Raw genomic sequence first — 8313 nt, forward strand, 5'->3', positions numbered from 1 at the left:
CAATTTCAAAACCGCCTTTATGTGCTAAACGTGTTCAGCATTAAAAAGTCCTCAGATGAACTTTAAAAGTAAATATTGCATTAATTAAAAGCCACAATTTAAGACCGATGATAAATGGCCGCCGTTCATATCTTTATAAGAATGATATAAAACGGCTATTGTATTTCTCCTTCATTTGCTATGTAGTTTAAGAGAAAACATATGTTGCTCTGCGAGGGTTTCCTCATTGTTGACTGTGCAAGTGAGAGCGCGCGCGCGAGCGTGTGTATGTGTGTGTTTTTATGCGTGTGTGGGTATGTGTTTTTATGCGTGTGTGTATGTGTTTTTATGCGTGTATGTGTGTATGTGTTTTTATGCGTGTGTGTGTGCGTGATTGGACATGTTATCTAACGTTCCCCTTTAATATTAAAACGCACCATACACTCACAGTAATCAATTTAGGCGTATGACAACAGACGTTTTCTGTGTATTAATGTGTGTGTTTGTGTGTGTGTGTATACACCCATCCATCCATCCATCCATCCATCCATACATACATACATACATACATACAACATACATATGTACGTATATATGAATATGGCAAGAAACATTGTATATACATATATGTATGTATGTGTGTTTGTATGTATATCTACACACACACACTCACTCTCACACACGCACACATACACATATATATATATATGTATCTATGTACACGTATATACATATATGTGAAAATATACATATATGTGAAAATATATATAAGCGCCTAAAGACATTAAATAGGCGTGTGTATGTCTGTATATGTGGGTGAGTGCGGATGTGCATTTGTGGGTGTTTGTGTTAATGTATGTATGTGTGTGTGTATATATGTATCTTTGTATCCAAATCAACTGATGCGTGTTCTAAGTGCATATATTACATAAGGCAGGTTACACTTTTCGCCAGCAACATACGGCTTGCGACATTAAGACGTTAGCTTAAGAAAAACGTCCGAATGCTCAGAGCAGAAACAATAACAAATCTGAACTCTGAAGTATTCCATTCCAAGTCAAACAACAGCATCGCAGTCTGTGTGTCTGTGTGCAGAACACTTAATTCTATATGTCTCTGTTTACCATACAACCACCCGGTGGGTGGTCGCGATAAGAACGGCGGTAGGTAGCGATCATCGTTACTGTCTTGACCATCCAGGTGGAAGAATTTAGTGGTTCGTTTCCTGGCAGAACTGCTGCGTTTTGCCCATGGCTGTAGCAATATATTTCTTCACTATCCGCAAGGGGCTAAACACAGAGGGGACCAACAAGGACAGACAAAGCGATTAAGTCGATTCCATCGACCCCCAGTGCGTAACTGGTACTTAATTTGTCGACCCCGAAAGGATGAAAGGCAAAGTCAACCTCGGCGGAATTTGAACTCAGAACGTAACGGCAGACGAAATACGGCTTCGCATTTCGCCCGGCGTGCTACCGTTTCTGCCAGCTCGCCGCCTTCAATATGTTGAGCCTATGTTGGTCCGCTGTGCCTATTGAACTATGTGGGTACATAATACTCTAACGGTAAAGGGATAAAGAAAAAGAGGGGAAAATCCTTTAGAAGTTAAATCGACCATACCCGGGACCCTCAACCTAAATACTCCTTTCTGTTAGCTGAGTGAACTGGTGTAATACGAAGGGTCATGTCTAAAGACGTTTCAAGCTTCCGGCGCGAGTAATAGAACTAACTACTCCATCATCGAGAGCCTAGTTGCTTAGGGTGGCAGATGGCCCCTAATCCCTAATGTTTAGTAAGGAACTCTAACCTTAATCCCAACCTTAACACTAACCCCTAAGGATTACATTAATCTCCCTATCTAGATATGTTATGCTAGTCTATCTCAAGTGAGGTTATAGGACCGATCTTCCGGTACCTGTGCCTTCCTTACGGCCAAGGGGACTGAGGCAACAAGCAAAATAAACCCAGGGAAGTTTTGTTTGTTTTTATAATGTTTTTGTTGTTATAGATGTCAGTGTTGTTGCTGTTGTTGTCGTTGTTGTTGAAGTTATCGTTGCTGTTGTTGATGTTGACCTTTTTGTTTCTTTTGTTGCTGCTGCTGCTGCCGCTGCTGCTGCTGCTGCTGCTGCCGCTGCTGCTGCTGCTGCTGCCGCTGCTGCTGCCGCTGCTGCTGCTGCTGTTGTTGTTGTTTATCCTCACGTTATCCTTACGAGACAAACTTCCGCTGCCACTACCTTCACCAGCACCGCTGCCGCCGCCGCCACCACCACCGTCACCATCACTAACACCGCCGCCGTCGCCGCCGCCACCACCATCACCACCACCACTACCACCGCCGCTGTTACCGCCACCACCACCATAACAACAACAACAACAACAATATCAACAAATAATTCTCACATTTATAACAAGGGATGAATAAATAAATAAATAAATAAAATAAATAAATGAATAAATAGGGGGCCATTGTTGTCCCCAGTGGGAATCCATTAGTATGTGAACTGAAGGTATGATATCAGGGAAACCATTTAAAAGGGTTTAGTAAAGTAGATTAAAGGGGTTTGCTGAAGTAGAGACAGAAAGCGGCGGAGAGAAGGGAAGTGTTGCTTACTGGAGTGATGGTAAATGCTGCTTTTATTGAAGCAGTCGATGGTGGAGGTGCGAGGTGTGAGTGGGTGTGTAGGGGGAGCATCTTGTTGAAGGGAGCATACTGGAAATCTATGTTGGAATGGGTGTTTATCTGAGAGGTTTAAAGGGATCATTTAGTTAAGGCAGGGATGTAGCACCCCACCTCTCTCTCTCTTACTCCTTATAAACACACACACATACACACACACATATATATATATTTATACACACACACACACACACACACATATATATTCATACACAAACACGCGCACATATATACTCATACACACATACACACACACACGCACGCATACATACATACATATAGATAGATAGATAGATAATACATATAGGCGGTGCTCTAGCATGGCCTCATATGAATAAACCCACAATCATGTGCACCCGGCTTTTGTCATCTCTTATGATCTAGAGCAGTGGTTCCCGAAGTGAGCAGTATTGCCCTGGGGGGCGGTGGAAAGATCCAGGGAGTGGCGTTGAAGAAAAGTGGGATGATAATGGGGTGGCCAAAATGGGGTAATAGATGTTAAAAATATACATTAATATTTTAATTAGGTTAAAGTTTTATTTGAGAAATACAGCTGCTTTGAATTTGCTGCAGAAAGTGGACTTTATTTGTGGTGGAGAGGGTGAGATGGCGCTAGGAACTACTGATCTGGAAGCTGTGAAAAGCGATGCACATGTCATGTTGTCTCAATTCTTCATGCAGAGGTTCATCCCCGGAGCCAACGCTAACATCGAATTATTAGCCACGATGGTCATACCCAGGATTGAACACATGACCCAGAGGAGACTTTATGTGTTTCAGCAGGGTACTGTTTGTTGATATATGTCCCTTGCCACTTAGTAGTGACTAGCCGAGAATTTTCACGGTCATGTAATCTCTCTCTCAATATGTGACGAAAGCCCTATGGCTTTTGTGATTTGAACCCCCGTAGACTAATACATCCTGGGTTGTCATCGAGAGGCAGGTCAACTTGGATCCTCACAACACCGAAGGACTATTTTGAAGGGTTACAGATAAGATGAGTAACATAAACGAGAACCATATGATCATAGCATGTAGTCACTTCTGTGCCAACGTTGAGGCCGTCTGAGAGAGTGAACGCAGTTCTCATGAATAACCTGCTTCTTTGGTAGGATTAACTCAACATTTGTTCCACTTGGGAATACGTTTTGTTTTTCTGTCTAATGATTATGCTCTAAATTACCTAGCGCACCCTGCATGTGTATGTGTGTGTGTGGTTATTGTCTGATGATCAAGTAATTGTTTATCGCTCTGGTGCTTAGAGTAAATGAATAATTAGTTGTTGTTTTTGTTGTTGTTGTTGGTGGTGGTGGTTTTCTCTTTTATCTCCGTGTAGTACTGCTGACATGAGGTATCTGTGTTAGTTGTAATCATTCTTCATCACAGTGCTACACATTTTAGGGTCTGAAAAGGCTGTGACCTGGCACAATGGTTAGCACGCCATGCAAAATGCTTAACAGCTTTACGTTCTGAGTTCAAATTCCGCCGTGGTCGACTTCGCCTTTAATCTTTTCGAGGTCGATAGATTAAGTACCAGTTGCGTACTGGTGTCGGTCTAATGACTGGCTCCACCCTACCCCAAAAATTTCGATCCTTGTGCCTAGAGTAGAAAAGAATTACAAGCACCGTGCAGCGATTGGGATTGAACCTGAAGTCATGCAATTGCTTAGCAAATTTCTCAGCCTCTTGTTTAATGTCTACAGACATTATCTCGAACATGGAACTGTTTCAGAATTTATTTTACGATACATTCTAGTCGTCTCAAGCTTTCAGGCTACATTGAGTTGATGGAAAATGTACGGAAGACTATCATATTGACTTTTCCTTTTCCTTACCTGATATATTAATGCTGGTCCTAGGGTGTTTATATTCGTGTCCGATCTATTGGAAAGCATCCAGGAACGGTCACCCTGATACCTCCATCCTAGTAAGGAAAAAAAATGACAGACTTGGTTCTACTCTGGCTTCTCTATAACTCTATCACTCATTAAGGCGGCGAGCTGGCAGAAACGTTAGCACGCTGGGCGAAATGCGTAGCCGTATTTCATCGGTCGTTATGTTCTGAGTTCAAATTCCGCCGAGGTCGACTTTGCCTTTCATCCTTTCAGGGTCGATAAATTAAGGACCAGTTACGCACTGGGGTCGATATAATCGACTTAATCTGTCTGTCTGTCCTTGTTTGTCTCCTCTGTGTTTAGCCCCTTGTGGGTAGTAAAAAAATAGGTATCTCACATGCTGTTACGTTCTGAGTTCAAATTCCGCCGAGGTCGACTTTGCCTTTCATCCTTTCGGGGTCGATTAAATAAGTACCAGTTACGCACTGGAGTCGATATAATCGACTTAATCCGTGTGTCTGTCCATTTTTGTCACCTCTTGTGTTTAACCCCTTGTGGTAGTAAAGAAATAGCTATTCTATAACTCATTTTCCCCCTTTAATTTCAAGGATGGCGAGTTATTTTCTGGTGTGTGGTGTGTGTGGGGGGAGGCTTGCCTACTCCACAGAGCCAGGTCAAACCCCGACTAAATGAGAACTGGACTTGAGAACCTGCATGTAAACTTTCCACTTCATGAGTTTCTGTGATTTTTATCTTGGTTTCTTCTCGAGATTCTCATGTGAAACGACCAAAATTTGTCACAGACGACCAACAAAACAAGTCACCACATCACATTTAGCCAGACGAAATATTTTCCATAGATGTTATCTACACACATACATATAAACACACATATATACATATATACATACGTACACACACACACACATACATACATACATATACATATATATATATATATATATACATATGTATCTGTATATATGTGTGTGTGCATATGTATGTATAAACATATGTATTATATATAGACATAGAGCATACACACAACACACGTACTCTATGTGGTGGTGTGTGTGTGTGTGTGTGTGTGTGTGTGTGGTGTGTGTGTGTGTGTGTGCGCGTATGAGTGTGCTGTGTATGGAATGGTTTCGGTTAGATATAACGATACTAATAACTTGTAAAGCGTTATGCGAATACATAGCGTAATAAGTATTAATGAATAGTAACCACGTACACACACACACACACACACACACACCACACACACACACACACACACACACACACACACACAATCAGTTCAAATAAACAATCGGTTCAAATAAACAAGTAAGATTAACGGACAACAGGTGGACGTGCTCAAGGAATGTATGAGTTTCACGCTGAGGGAAAGGTGAGTGCTTGACGTTTCGAACATAGCACTTTGTAGGAAAGGAAAAAAAGGAAATGTCCGAAGAACGAAAACAAATCACCTTCAGTGCGTGTGTGGTTATATTGCTGAAGTCACACGCACGCACACAAACGCACACAAAGAGACAATGTGCTGAGGACTGAGGCCCACATCCAACGTTACGGTATGCAGTGGGTTGGGTATGTTGTGTGTCTTGATGACGGCAGAATTCTCAAGCAGGTGCTGTATTGCGAACTGTTTCGAGGCACTTCACCCACAACAAAAGCGAAGGAATTTCTTTGAATATCAAATATATATATATATATATATGTATGTATATGTGTGTCTGTCGATATATATATATATGTGTGTGTGTGTGTGTGCACATCCATATACGTATATGTACGTATGTGTGTGTGTGTGTCTGTGTGTATATTTATATATTATATAATATATATAGATATATATATATATATATATATATATATATATATTATATTATATATGTATATGGTGTGTGTGTTGTGTGTTGTATGTATATATGTATATATATATATATATATATATATAATATATATATATATATATATATATAATATAATATTTGTAAAAAAATATGCACACACATAGAAAGAGAGAGAGCAAGCGTAGAGAGATAGATAGATAGATAGAAGCAGACAGAGATAACCACATATATTTATAGATAAACAGACATCCACCCAAAGATGCATATACATAAAAACAACAATACACACACATTCAGGCAGGCAATTACAGATACATAATCAGTCACCCCCCCCCCCGCCCCCCCCCACAACATTTTAGATATGTCGCCTAATGTAAACAATCATTGATCTTCATAGAGACACAGAGCAAACAGACGTTACGTGTGTCGTCTGGTACTGGGACCAAAGAAACAGCCATCATCACAGATCCTATAAAATCTCATATATCACAGAGGCCCTAAGAACCGCTAATCCTTGGGTCAACATGAACCGACCAGATGAAGCAGGGAGGTGTTTGAGTAAACTTAATATGTCTGATCAAGAGATTTTTGTCTTTTTTTTTTTTTTTTCATCGTTTATTTTTTCTCTTGTTTCAGTCGGCCATGCTGGAGCACCGCCTTGATGGGTATCGGTGGGACAAATCGACCCCAGTGTTTATTTATTTATTTATTCATTTGTTACTTTTTTAAGCCTGATACTTAATCTATCGGTTCCTTCTTGCCGAACTGCTAGGCCGAGGCGGCGTAAACAAAACAACGCCAATTGTCAAGTGGCGGTAGTGGGAGGAGTAGAAACACAAAAACACACACACACACACACACATTTATATATATATATATATAATAAAATATTAGGGAATAAATCCAAACTAATAGTGGTTTTATCTCTAATTTAATATATATATATATATACATATTTATATATACACGTATATATATATACATACATATATATATATATACATACATATATACATACATACATGCATATATACATACATAAATATATACATATATAAATACAGACATATATATACATATATATACATATATATACACATACATATATACAGACATATATACACATACATACAGACATATATATACATATATATACACACATATATATATATATATATATAAACATACAGACATTAAATATATATATGTATATATATATATACACACACATACATATATATATATATAATATATAATAAATATATACATACAGACGTATATATTTACACATAAAAATGTATGTATACACATACATATACATATATAAAACACATGTATATTATAATATATATATAATATAATATATATATATATATATATTATATATATATATATATATACATGCGTGTGCGCGTGTAGTGTGTGTGTATGTATGTATCTTCAACTGGCTTCTTTCGGTTTCTGTGAACCAAATCTACTGATAAGGCTTTCGTTGGCCCAGGGCTATAGTAGAAGGCACTTGCTCAAGGTACCACCTGTGGGCTGAACTCAGAGCCATGTGGTTGAGAATCAAACTCCGTACTATACAGCCTAAAATAAATCTAAATCCGATTTTTGTTATGTCTGGGTTTCAATGACGTCACTCGGCTTAGTTGGGATTAGAACATGGAGACAGCGGATAAAAGACTGACCTACTGTGTGGCTATGTATGTGTTGAGTGTGTGTGTGTGTGAGAGAGAGAGAGAGATTGTTATGTGTGTATGTCTGCGAGTTGTGTCATGTTGCAGAGTATGTGTGTGTCTATGGTGTCAGTGTGTGGTGTTGGTGGGTGATGTGTGTTGACATGTGGTACGAATGTGTGTGTGCAGTGTGTATGTGTGAGCGAGTGTGTATGTGTGATTGTGTGTGCGTGCGTATGTGTTCGAGTATGCCTGTGCGCATGTGTGACTGTATGTGTGCGAATATG

This window comes from Octopus sinensis, linkage group LG15, assembly GCF_006345805.1.
Source record: "Octopus sinensis linkage group LG15, ASM634580v1, whole genome shotgun sequence".
Lineage (NCBI taxonomy): Eukaryota > Metazoa > Mollusca > Cephalopoda > Octopoda > Octopodidae > Octopus > Octopus sinensis.